The sequence below is a fragment of the Prionailurus bengalensis genome, chromosome B2 (genome assembly GCF_016509475.1).
Source record: "Prionailurus bengalensis isolate Pbe53 chromosome B2, Fcat_Pben_1.1_paternal_pri, whole genome shotgun sequence".
Classification (NCBI taxonomy): Eukaryota; Metazoa; Chordata; class Mammalia; order Carnivora; family Felidae; genus Prionailurus; species Prionailurus bengalensis.
In genome coordinates, this window is record NC_057349.1 from 32,409,851 (window position 1) to 32,422,968 (window position 13,118).

A 13,118-nucleotide genomic window follows, 5' to 3' on the forward strand; every position below is an offset into this window, starting at 1 on the left:
CTCAGTCCATCTGCCTGGCTCCTTCTGCCCACAGGGCCCCTGTCACCTCTTCCAGGCAGCCCTCCCTGAGCTCCAGAGAGCCTGCTCAGACCTCCCCCAGCACAGAGTAGGGCTGCTCCAGGGGCACGTCCTCCTGGGGTGAGGATGCCTGGTCTTGTCAACTCAGCAGGCATTTTAAGATGCCCCCATCATGCTGGGCAGGGCTACTTGTGGAAACATCAGAGAAAAATGAACTGCTCCCAACACCCACTGCACCCCTGGAAGGAGCAGGTGGGGGCACCCCAGAGTGACGCACAGTGTGTCTGGAGCTGGCACCCGGCAGAACCTCCCGCTTGCAGAAGGGATGAGTGACTGAGGGGAGAGAGGGAGGCGGTGAAAAAAATCTCTCTCTCCCTCTCTCTCTGTCTGTCTCTCTCTCTCTCTCAGGCTTCTAGAGTGACAAGGAGGTCCACGCCACGTGGGGAAAGACAAAAGCTGCTTCCGGGCTTGAGCAACAATGAAGATGAATGCCAAGTGCATCTGTCTGTGTGTGTGTGTATGTGCGCGTGTGCACCCACGTGTGCATGCACGTGCTGGGGCATGTGCCCCGAGCACACGAGCGCACAGTACATTCATTCATTCCTCCCACCAATAGTCACTGAGCACCGCCTGCCTGCCAGGCATAGTTCGGAGTGCTGGCGATGGACAGGTGGACAATCTGTCCTCGTGGGGCTCCCAGTCGAGACACAGGCAGGCAATGGAAAGGGGATACCAACCTGTTAGACGGGAATAAGGGCCCATGAGAAAAAGGAAGAACAGGGCAGGGGACTGTTAGAGGGGCCAGAGGAAGTCTCTCCGATAAGGTGACATCTGAGCCAAGACCCCAAGGAGGTGAAGGAAGGAGCCATGTGGGTAATTGGAGGGAGGGCACTTCAGGCAGAGGGAAGAGCCAATGCAAAGGCCCGTGCGCATATGTGTGCTGAGAGCCTGAACTTGCTCTCAGGCTGCCCCAGGCCAGGTCAGCAGCCCCGCATACCTACCTACAGGTGGCAAAACAGCCAGACACGCAGGCAGTGCCCAGGGTGCCCACAGCGCAGACTCGGGGTCACTGGCTCCCAGTCTAGCAGAATCTAGGGACTCCCTGAGAGTGGCTGGTCCACGTCCCACACCGTCCAGAGGAGGAGAAGGGGGTAGGAGGTGGGACACCCCCAGCGCGTAACAGCCAACCAGAGCGCAGTCCCCTGAAAGCTGATACTTCATTCAAGGCTGTTTATAGAACAGTCAGGGATGAAGCCTCTACCTTGACCTCAGCAAGGCCTGAGGCACCCTGAGTCACGTAGCCAGGGGCCCATGGCCATCACCATGGATACCCCAGGGCCACACCACAATAACCCCAACCCTCTTCCTGTGAGCTTTAGCGTTTAAAGGCACCTCCCCTTTCTGCCTCTTCCCTAATGCTTTGCGCAGCACAGCATCGGCTCCAGCTTTGGCTCTAGCACACTACGGAGCCAGCCTGCGCATGCGCAGGGCTGTGCTATGACCCAGCCTTGTCATCCAGCTTTGTGACCTTAGGCAAGCGAGCAGCCTCTCTGGGCCTCAGTTTCCTCCCCTATAAAGAAGTCACAGTAACAACAGAAGGGACTGCACGAGCAAGTACTTGCAAAGTGCTTCAAACACGTGGGCACTGCTGGGTATTATCCTTGGAGAAGGAGGCAAGGCTAGGACAACGTGCCCATTTTGCAGATGACAAAACTGAGGCTCGGGGAGAGGAAAGTACCCTCTGAACATCACAGCCAGGAGACATCAGAAAGAAGGCACCGACTGAGCGGCTCTGCCTCCTGTTCACTATCCCCGAGTCCTGGCCCCAGGCCCTGCCCACCGTCCCAGCTGACTCTGCTCTTTCTGCCCCACCCACAAGCCAGACCAGGCAGCCACAGATTGAAGCTGGGACCCTGGGGCCACCTCCGGCCGCCGGCCAGGCCAGGCCCCAGGCAGACCTTGGGGCCCCCACGTGGCTGGATGCAGCCCCTCTCACCAGGGAAGCAGGGAGACCCCGCATTGGGCCAGGCAGACCCCGGATTGGCTGCCTGCTCCCCGCCCTTCTGATCCTGGCTGCTTGAGGCCTCGACAGCCCGGCTTTCAGCATCAGCTATTTTCCTCACAGATGAAAGGCAGCCAGGCTTTTAGGGACATGAAAGCTGCACGGGGAGGAATGTGTAGTTCAGAGGGCCTGTGAGAGGAGAGAACGCCAGCTTCCAAAGGCCTGGCCTGCACGGTCAGGGCTGAGGGACCCTGTCCCCCGCCCCCACCCCCTTCAGCCACCTGAGCCGTGCACCGTCGTCTCCCAGGGGGCTCCTGCTGCAGACACAGTGCCCAGTGGAGGAGACACTGCCAGCCTCCCCTTCCTCCCTCGATGGGGCCTTGGGAGGGCCAGGGAAGAGGTGTCTCACTCAGCGCTGGGCACACAGTAGGCACTTCACACACTCTCACGTGGCACCAAGCCCCTCCTCTCAGCCAGGTGCTCAGGGCCCATTTAAATAACCCACCTTCAGAGAATTAGCCTGGTGGGGGCTGGGAAAGGCGGTCTCCGGGTAACATGCATCCGGGCTGACAAGCCAGGTTTGGGGCGACAAGAGATTCACTGGGGGTCTCGCAGGGGGGCTGTGGAGAGGGAAAATGCTGGCAGTGTGGGGACGAGGGCTTGGACAGACTGAAGGGGTACAAAGACAGGGGTGCAGGGTCAAGGGGGGTTCAAAGCAGCTGGGCAGGGCCGTGACAGCGAGAGAGCAGGGATACGGCAGGGGGGGTGCAGGGACACACGAGAGGAGCAGTATGGGGGGACCCAGCACATGGAGGGGGCACGGATGGCCCCTGCCCTTGACCCTGACCAGGCCCACCTCTGACAAGGACCCCGGGGTGTAAGAGCAGAGGATAAGAGTGACCCTACAGCTTAGGACAGCCACAAGGAGGCCTCACACACCCATTCCCCACGGAGATGCCCCCCCCCCCAACTACTAAGGAACAGAGAAGCAGAGGCCCAAGGCCTGGGAAGCAGGAGGTGGGCAGACACCCTGGGCAGGGGGCTGACCCTGCATCCGGGTGGTCTTTGGAAGGACGAGGATAGACCCCGGGTAGGAAGACTGTCTGCCACCCACCCCGGGGCCTCCTCTAGGCCCACAAGCTGAGGGCCTCCCCTCTCCACACTCAGTAGGTCATTTGGGAGCCGCTGACCACTTCCCCGCTCACTTCAGGGCGCCCTCATTAATCAGATCTCACTACCCTGTTCTACAGACACGGATCCGCCACCAACCGCCAGCCCCACGCATCCCGTCACTCGGGGGCCTCGCCACGCACCCCTGCCTGGCCCGGGGCTGGCCTGTGCCGTAGTGCAGTCAGTCAGTCACTCAGCCCCCCGCTGGGGGCTGCATCCACCGTCTCCAATCTGCGTCTAGGTGCCCCCAGGCACTCAGCCTCCCTGGCTCCGCCCCCCACCCCGCCCCTGCCCAGGCCTGGACACTGGGTGACCCTGCCCTCCGCTGCCTTCACACAGGCCCCCTCTTCTTCTCACACCATGGCCTGCAGCACCTCCTCACTGTGACTGAGAAGTGGACAGCAGACTCTCCCAGGAGGCAAATGCTATCTTAAAAGACAGTAAAAGTTGCCCACAAGGCCCCTGTGGTCCCTTTGCCTCGGCTGCTCCCGAGGCCCCCAGCCTTTCCCTCCCACACCCCCCCCCCACCCCCGCCCACCCAGACAAACCCCGGAGACTCTGATGATTCGTTCATTCACTCACCCACTGGGTAATGGTTCACGGAGTGCTTACTGGGTGCCTTGCACACTCTTTGGCACTGGGGTGAACACACAGAGACAAAAATCCCTGCCTTCAGGGAACAGACATTCTAGTGAGAGAGAGAATCGATAACAAACGGAGGCGCACACAATTGATGTTGTCCTTAGAGACGCTGGGGACACTTGCAGCTCCCTGCCTTCCTGGCACGTGGTAAAATTCAACCCTCTGACCCCGGTGGTTGGCTGGGGCCTTGTGACGTACGCTGGCCAATGAGGCGGGAGCAGAAAATGCCCTTCCTTCGGGGCCAGAGCGTTCCATTGCCATTGTGAGACCCTACAGGGTACGTGCTCCCTCTGCCACCGTGACCAGCGATGTCCCAGGCCAGCCTGGGTGCCTAGGAGATGAGACAGGACACTCAGCCCTCCTGCGTAGACATGTGGGGTAGTAAGCATTTAGTTTATGTATTTTAGACCACGGAGATCTGAGGATGGTTTGTTCTCACGACCTAACCTCAGCAAGGCTGACGGATGCAGGAGGCGTAAGCATTATGCTCTAGCTCCGGGACAGCCAGGAAAGCGTCTTATTATTCATCTCCAACTCACGAGCCTGGAGGTGTCAGGTTCACATCCGGCACAGGCTGGTTGGGGCTGAATTGAATCACATTCACACACACACACACGCACACACACACACACACACACGCAATCATCATCATCATGAGAACTAGCATTTACTGAGTGTTTACTATGTGCCAAGAACGGTCCTAAGTGGTTACAAATGCCTGAACGCCTTTGATCTTACAATAACCATAGGAAGTAGACCCTCTTATTCTTCCCATGTTCCCCAAAACTGAGGTACAGAGAAGTTAAGACACTTGTCCAAGCTCACACAGCTAGTAAGTGGCCGAGGCAGGATTTGAACCCAGAGGGACAGGCTCCAGAGCCCATGCTACTAACTGTCACATAAAACCCCAGCCTCCCCCTTATACAAGAGGGTCTACACGGACGTGTGCAGGCACACACGCACACACACGCAGAATCTCCTGTGGGGCAGTGTCCTTAGGGCAGCAGCAGAGGAAGCCAGCCCTACTACCCCTCCCACCCGCCTCCACCGAGCTTGGTGCCCCCCTCCACTCCTGGCTGTCACACTCTGGGGTGAAGTGGCCCATCTGTCTCCAACACAAAGGATCAGGCAGGGGTGGGGGCCAGAGGCCCCAGAGGGGTTGTGTAAATGGCTCTGCTTTGAGCAACAGCTAATTTCTAAACATAATTATTAATTTCATGCTTATCATATGCAAACCTCTGTCTCCCAGACGAGATGAAATTGATTTAATTAGAAATTCCACCATCAAGCCTTTTGGATCCAAGCTTTTAATTAGGATCACCAACCCCACCCAAGGCTGCCAGAAAGTGGGCTCCTGGCCCCTGCTTCTCTTCCCAAGGCCCCAGGCAGAGCCAGGATGTGTGGGCACCTCCAGTGTCACCAGAGCTCCACTGGCCAGGCCAGGGTCCCTTGCTGGGAATCACTACCCATGTCCCACCCCACACAGGGTGACATGGCCCCACAGCCACAAGTGGCCTCCTTCTCCTGGCATCATAATGGGGAGACAGCTTGGAGACAACTCGTATCATCTCATACCAGGAAGGACTGGGGTGCTTAAGGTGGGAAGGAGACAGGAGGAATAACAGACCTCCCCTCCTCACGCAAAATTCGCATGCCAGCTTCCCTTTGGGAGACCCTGCCAGGTGCTAATAAAATGCCTTTTACAGCTCAGCTCAGGGCAGTCTGTCAAAATCATCCATAGTACCTGGCATTGTAACAAAGCATCTCCACACATTACCTCTGACCTCACCTCCGGCCACTCCCAGCTTGACAGCATTCACTGGCTCTGGTCACACCAGTCTCCTTGCCGAACCCTGAACATTCTAGGCACACTCTGCCTCAGGGCCTCCGCACTGGCTGTTCCCCCCTGCCTGAATGCTCTTCCCCCAGATCTGTATGTGGCCCCTCCCTCACAGACAGACGGCTCAAGGAAGGCCTTCCCCAACCACCCCTTTTAGGACCATTCCTACTTCCCTACCCTGCACCCCCTTTCCACTTTCCTTGCTTTGATTTTCCTCAGAACAATGATCGCTTTCTAACGTGCTCAACATTTGTTTACTTTTCCACTTAATATCCACCTCCTCCTAAAACGGCAGCTCCATGAATCCAGGGACCTTTCCTTCATTCCCCACCAGACGCCCAGCACAGATCTGGCACGGGGCAGGTGCCCAATAAGCAAAGGGGCCACTTCATTCTTGCCACACAAGCAGCCTGAGGACACGCTCCACAGGGTCGTAAGCACCTTAGACGAGGTGAGGAGACCAAAGCTCAGAGCCCTAGGCTTTGCCAAGGTCACGGAGCTGGTCAGTGGCCGAGTTCCCATGCTTGCATGGTCTGCCGCTTTGCCTGGGGAAGCTGGCCACTCCACAGCAGTGTCTGGCACACAGACGCTGCTCTGAGGTCTCCCCCCTCCCTCTCCAGGGCTCAGTGGGGTGTCCCTCACCTCCAGGGCCTGCTGTGCCCGCCCCTCCCAACCCCCACCCCGAGTTCACAGCAGCACCCTCGAAGGCAATCATCGTGGGGCTGTCCCACACCCACCTCTGTCTCCCCTTCCCCGGGGCCCACCCAGCCTCTTATCAGGAGGCAAGCGGACACTTGGATTAATTTCCAGGACTGTTCTGAATTATGTTTTCCAGGAGAGAACCAGAAAGATGAGGCAACAGGACTTTGAACAAATATTTCCCGAGAAAGTGCTTTATTCAGTCCCTTGTCTCACTCTTTTAAACATTATATGTTTCCTTAGGAGCCCAGGAAAAAAATGGGGCACGATAAGGCACGGAGGCTGGAGAAGAACAGAGGGCGCAGAGTGGAGGGCCTCGGCCGGCTGACAAAGGAGCCGCTCGGATGCAGACTCCAAGGAATTACCGCCGATAAGAGCACAGGCGGGGGAGCACGCGGTGCAAGGGCGAGAGCAAACAAGATCCTCAATCAGCACTTGTCCTATTTCATAAGCAAAATGTAGATCAATAAATTACACTCACTTGTGCAGGTTTTACATGCTGACTCCGTAACCTTGTCAAGAGTGATACATATGGGGGGGGGAGGCTAGGGAACGAAGGAGCCCAGAGGCCTAGAGAGGACGGGCCAAGGACCCGGCAGGGGCCCTGCGGCCACAAGGCCTGCACCCCTTTTTCCAAGAGGGGCTCAAAGCCCAAGATCCCGGAGGTGAGAAGCAGCCCCCTGCCTCGCTCTGCGGCCTGTGGGAAGTCACCTCCCGTGAGCCTCCGTCTCCTCATCTGTCAAATGGGCACAGTGTAAACCTTACTTTGAGGCTCCTGTGGGAAGATGAATATTAAATTTTAGAAAGAGAGCAGCGGACGTCCAAGACGCTAGGAGTCGTGACGATACCCCTGGCACACACCCCCGGGGGCGGCAGTCAGCTGACACGGGCTCTCCCTGTGTTAATTCTCGCCGCAGCCCCGAGACAGGAAACCGTAGCCCTAATTTAACGAGAAGCTGTGGCTGCGGCTCAGAAGGCTGAGGAGCCCCGGGGTCACCCAGGCCCACCTGATGGCAAAGCTGGGCTTCCTCCCTGTGAGCCAGGGAGCTGGGCAGCACTGGGCGCTAGGCTACACCCAAGTGTCCAAGCAGGTAAGGGCAGGGCTCCAGACTCGCCCAGGGGGCCAACCTTCAAGTGCTCTGGGCACGTATAACAGGCTTGGTGGGGGCGAGACATGAGGGCCAGGGCTGGGGGCGGGGGGTGCAGCAGGCGAGAGGCTGCTTAGGTGTTGGTCGTCATCATAACAGGCGTGGTAGTTGTGGCTTAATGAGCACCCAGCCCATGATGGGCACCTCAGAGGGATTATCTCATTTAATCCCCACACAGTAACCCCACGAAGTGAATGCTCTTTATTGCCTTCGTTTTTTAGAAGAGGAAACAGAGGCCCTAGAACATCCAGAAATAAAATCACAACAAGTGGCAAAGTGGGACTTGAACCCAGGTCTACCTGACTCCAGCCCCTGAGGGCCTGCTGCACCTGGCACGCGCTCCACGTACACTCCCGGCTCCTGCCCTTTGTCCACACCATCCCCCCACCCCGCGAAGCAGCCAGGATGGGGAGTCAAGAGTCCCCGCTCCAGGTCTGTCCCCTCCACGTCCGGTGAGCACACCGCTTCCCATGTCTGAGCCTCAGTTTCCACATCTGTTCGGCGGGGGGGGGTTTAATGACCTCTGCCTACTGGACTCAGGAGGTAAGGACAGAGGGAGGGGCCTCCACAGCACAGGAGTGACATCTGCCCCTCAAGCTGCGGGAAGTGGAGGCAAGGCTGGGACAACCTCAGTGAGTGGGGCATGCCTGAGGGGTCCGTAACTACACCTGCTGTCCTCCTCATGCACACTGAGCGCCGATGGGGGCACAGCCAGGCGGAGGGAAAATTAACCACAGCGTCTGCCCAAGTGTTCTCCCAAGTTAACGTGCTGTGCCCATGTGTAATATACGGCTCTGTATTACTATAATATGATATAATGGGATGTATTAACATTATTGAACACATAGGCCGATAAAAGTCACATCACCATCACTCCATGTGATTTATATCACTGCCTGGGCCACAGCCAGGCTGGCAGGGGCGGGGGGAGGCCCCACAGAGGCTCTAGGGCTCTTGCTGGGGACAGGGGGCCAGAGCCCCGGGTAGGGGAGGGGGGCCCAGACCAGAGCAAAAGGAACGTGCGACCGAGCAGGCAAAGCCAGGCGATCCTCGGGCCACGGTGCCAAGCTGTGGTTTGGGGGCTCTCGGCCTGAGCCCTCCAGCCAGTTCTCACACTACGTGACCCCACAGCGACATCTGACCGTGCAGTCCCTCCACCTGGCTGCCTGGCACCTTGCTCCCTGGTGCCCTCCTCCCTCTAAGACAGCCCCTCTTCAGCCTCCTCAGCTGGTCCTGAACGCTGGCAACCCCGGACTCGGTCCTCCACCCTCTGTCTCCACTCCCTCCCAGGCCACCCCATAACCTGATAACACACCCCCAAACTCCAGGCTCCCGCCCACTACCTGCTCCCCATGGCCATCTAGGGGGGCCCCCAGAACCTCCCGAAGTCCTTCCTAGCCAGGTAATTACTTCTCAGGCCACAGTATCGAATACATCCTTGATTCCTCTTTCTCTCAGCAAATGCTGCTGGCTCCACCTTGAAAATAAATCCAGAACCCAACCACGGCTCAACTCCGTCGCCACTACCACCTTGGGCCTCGGCTCCAGCATCTCTGGCCTGAACTATCCCAGCAGCCTCCTCGCTGGCCCCCCACCTCCCACACCCCTGCCTCCCATCACAGAGTCCAGTCCCTAGCCGGCAGCCCAAGGGACCCATCTAAAACCCAAGTTAGATCATGTCCCTCCTCTCTTCAAGAGGCTCCCATCTCAGCCAGAGTGAAAGCCAACATCTTTCAATGGCTCACTAGGCCCTACGCAATCTGCCCCCTTAGCCTCCTGCCCTCACCGCCCACTTACCCTCTCCCTCACTTGCTCTGCTCCAGCCACCTGGGCCACACGCTCTTCCTCCCAACACACCAGGCAGGAGCCCGCCCCAGGACCTTTGCACAGGGTGTGCACTCACCACCCCCTGTGACACTACACATTTCATTCACGCGTCCTCCTGATCATCTACCTCCCCACTGGAGTGTCGGTCCCACGGGGACAGGGGTTTTTGTCTGCCTCGCTCATTGCCAGAGCCCCAGGACTTAGGACCGTGCCTGGCACCAAAGCCCTGATTTTCCAGGTTCTGCAAATAAATATGAATGACCAATGAACAAACAGATGAACTAGAGCAGCAGTCTGCTTTTACCTAATTTTCATAAGTGAGTTTCTCTACATGATTCTGTTGGTGAAATGTATCTGCTTCTAAAGAGTTTGAAAACCACTGGCCTGGTCCAGATGAGGAAACTGAAGAATGGACAGGCCAAGTGGCAATGATTTAGCCAAGACCACGGGGCGGGGCGGGGGGGGGGCGCTGGCTGGCCACTGACAGGGCTCATCCCTTCCCTGTCCACCCCACTGACCCAGCACTGCCTCCAGTGGGGCCCTGGGGTGAACAGACTGCTGAGTACCCAGTCTGGGGGGGGTGTCATCACCCTCCCACAGCTTCTCTGATCCCTGGATGCCCCCACCGTTGTCCCCAGCAGTCCCTCAATCTGAACCATCATCTTCTATTGGCACCCTCAGGAAGGGGCCCACATGCGGGTATACTCTGGGTGGTGTTCCACCCCAGGGTGCCCTCTTGGGGGATGTTTGTTGTGGAAGCCCCACGTCAGCCTGCAACATGAGGGCTTTGGCCCCTGGCAAAGGTGGAGGTGATATGGGCCTCCCACCCCATCATGCATTCATGCAAAATATGTTTACTGAGCACTCGCGATGTGTCTGGCACCATGACAGACACCAGGGATGCCATAGTGAACATCGAATATCTGTCCTCATGGAGCTGAGTCCAACAGGAGAAATGGTCTCTAACCAGATACACACATACATAATCACGTCAGATGTGCCGGAAGAGGCAAGGGGCCTGTGACAGCCTGGAATAAGGGCCTGGATCTGGTCAGGGCACCCGAGGAGGCTTCCTGAGGACAGGCAGGAAACTGACACCTGAAAGATGGATAGACAATACCCAGGTGAAGAGGGAAAAGGAAAGAGCATCTTGGACAGGAGGGAGCGGCAAGTGCAAAGGCCCTGTGGCCAAGAGCCCACGGCAGTTTCAAGGAAAGGCAAAAAATCACACAGAAGATGGGAGAATAGAACCCGAGCTGCACCTGTACAGAAAACAGGCCTGGGGGCAAGATGGGGACCCAGGAGAGCAGTGGGGAGGCCGCTGCACTAGTCCAGGTGAGAGGTGAGGGCAGCTGGGCCAGGGGCTTCCTGTGGAGATGGAGACAAGTATGACCTCCCCACAAGCCCTCCCAAGTACCTCTTTCCTTGTGACACTTCGTGAGCCCTGCCCTAAACCCTAAGCTCTCCAAAAAACCAAAGGAGCCAGAAGACAGGCAAATAAGGTCTCCAGGTGCCTGCTTCCCCTCCGGCCCCAGCCCGTCCCTTCAAGATAAGCAGGCTCCCGGGGGATTCTCCAGCTGTCCCAGTGACATAGGCAGGGTGAGGAGGCGGCCAGGGACGAGGCCCAGAGCAGGAAAAGGCCACCCCTGCATCTCACCTCCATTGCCCTCTGCAGCTCTGTGAGCTTGCCACGATGGACAGAACCTGAATTCTGGTCTGTCACCCACTCACCACGCGGCCTCACACTAGACGCTTTTCCATCCTGTGCTCCAGGTTTCTCGTCTAAGAATCATAACTACAGTAATAGGTCACATCTACTGAGCACTTACTACGTGCCAGGCTCTGTTCTTAGCATTAATTTGTTTAGTCCTCACCAGAATCCCGTCATAGACAGAGACATCAGCATGTCGCCCATTTTACAGATGGGGGAACTGAGGCCCAGAGAAGTCAAACTACTTGCCCAAAGACAGGCGCCTGGTAAGTGGCCAAGCAGGGATTTGCGCCCTTACAGCTGAGCTGTCCTACCTCCCCATGGAAATAAGGACTGGACTGAATCGCCTCGGAGACCCTCCAAGCTCTGCTGTGGCTGCCTCCTGCAATTCTCAGCCCGGAGATTCAGCCTCCAGCCTGGAAGGCCCCAGCTTCTCCAGAAGGGATAGCAGGTGCGATTTGGGGTGGGTCTGTCCCCAGACCCTTCTATTTCCACCTTCTGCAGAAACCTCCAAATGTGCCATTGAGTCCCGCGACCACATTCCTCCTGCCCACAATGTGCCAGGTATTAGATGCGGTGGGGGATAGCACGGTCCCTGCCTGGTACCAAGGGCCTGCTCTAGGCAGTGTCCCAGCAGTCCCCAGTGGCCTGGGCCCTGGCCACCCACTGAGCAAACCTGTTCTTTAAGATACCTGTACTGGCTCCTTCCCTTCTTCTCATTCCTCCTCCATCACTGGTCACGAGGTCACCTCCAGCGGACCGACCCCAGACAGTGCTCTCTATCATTACCTCCCTTCATTTACTCCTAACAAAACCCTTCGAGGTAGACATTATTATCTGAATTTTTTAGGCAAAACTTGGAGACTGGGAGAGAAGTCATCCTCCCTCAATCGCTCTGCTTACTGATTGAAACCCAGGCCCCTCAATGTCAGAGACAGAGCCCACGGCAGGAACCAGCAGCACGTCTGGGTCCTGTCTAGACAATGAGGGGACAGGCAGGAGATGCCCACAGGCCCTCCCTGTCCCAGCCCGATGCATCCAGTTTCCAGCAACTGGTAATCTGAGCTGACACTGCTCTCTGAAAGGGAAGCCCTGAGTGGATCTTGGCCCCTTCCACTCTGTCTCACCCACTCAGGCCCCTGCCCCAGAATGCCCAGGCTTGACAAAGCTCTGCCCATTAACCCAGGCCTCAGCAGGTCCCACTGGGGAAGCCTCGGGTAGCAGGGCCTGGAGGAGGGTCCTGCCACCATCACAGCGGGGAACGCTGGGTCCCCCCTCGGTGCCAGCAGACAGTGGGCATCCATAGGGTAAATTGAGAGGAGCACAAAGCTCAGCCCGAGTTCCCCAAGCATCTCCCAACACCTGCTACGGGGGCCAGAATCCCCATCGCTGGGATCAAAGTGAGTTCTTTCAAAGCCACCCATGTTACCTGGAAGAGGGAGCCTTTAACCAGAGACTCTTAGATGAGGAGGGTGGGACTGCCCCCTCCAGTGCCCCTGACAGGGGTCTGTGCTTACCCACCTCCTAGGACAGGCAGCTCACCACTTCACAAGGTAGCCCGTCCCAGCTCCAGTATCTGCCAGGCTTCTCGAGACCCTGAATTGAAATCTCTCTCTGGCCTTTCATGTGCTTCTGTGTGGTTCTCTGGAACCACAGAGCCCCAGCCTGTGCCACCAGATGGAAGGCCTCCCAGGGCTCCTTGATTCTACTACATTTACACCCCTACCCAGAGCCCTGCTTGGCCATCTGGCCCGTTCTTCGTTTGGTGGTCTAGGTCCACACGCTGTGCACACACGCACACACAGGGGGCACAGCGGGGCACACCCAGGCAGGACCACCACTTAACACAGGAGTCAGGCCACACACCATTCTCTGCCCAACTCCCTCCCCCAGCCCCGGCCTCCCGCTTGGGAGGAAATCCCAAGCCCTGTGTGGGCCCTGCTGCCCTGCTAACCTCCACTCTTACCGCCGCCCACCCCCCGCCCCAACTGCCCTCCTTAAACAGTCCCTGAGGATCCAAGCGCAGCCCAGCCTCTCAGCCATTGTACCAGCGTGTCCTCT

At 57.7% G+C, this 13,118-nt stretch overlaps 1 protein-coding gene and 1 long non-coding RNA gene across 8 annotated transcripts in view; one reads left to right on the plus strand and one right to left on the minus strand.

Moving 5' to 3' along the window:
- Window positions 1-13,118, minus strand: part of GRM4 (glutamate metabotropic receptor 4) — a 151,664-nt gene that overhangs the window by 101,656 nt on the left and 36,890 nt on the right. The gene's annotated exons all lie outside the window — the stretch shown is intronic.
- On the plus strand, window positions 4,840-6,866 carry LOC122489426. Its single transcript, XR_006298912.1, has 2 exons — window positions 4,840-6,123; window positions 6,615-6,866. It is a non-coding gene; the product is annotated as an uncharacterized LOC122489426 (long non-coding RNA).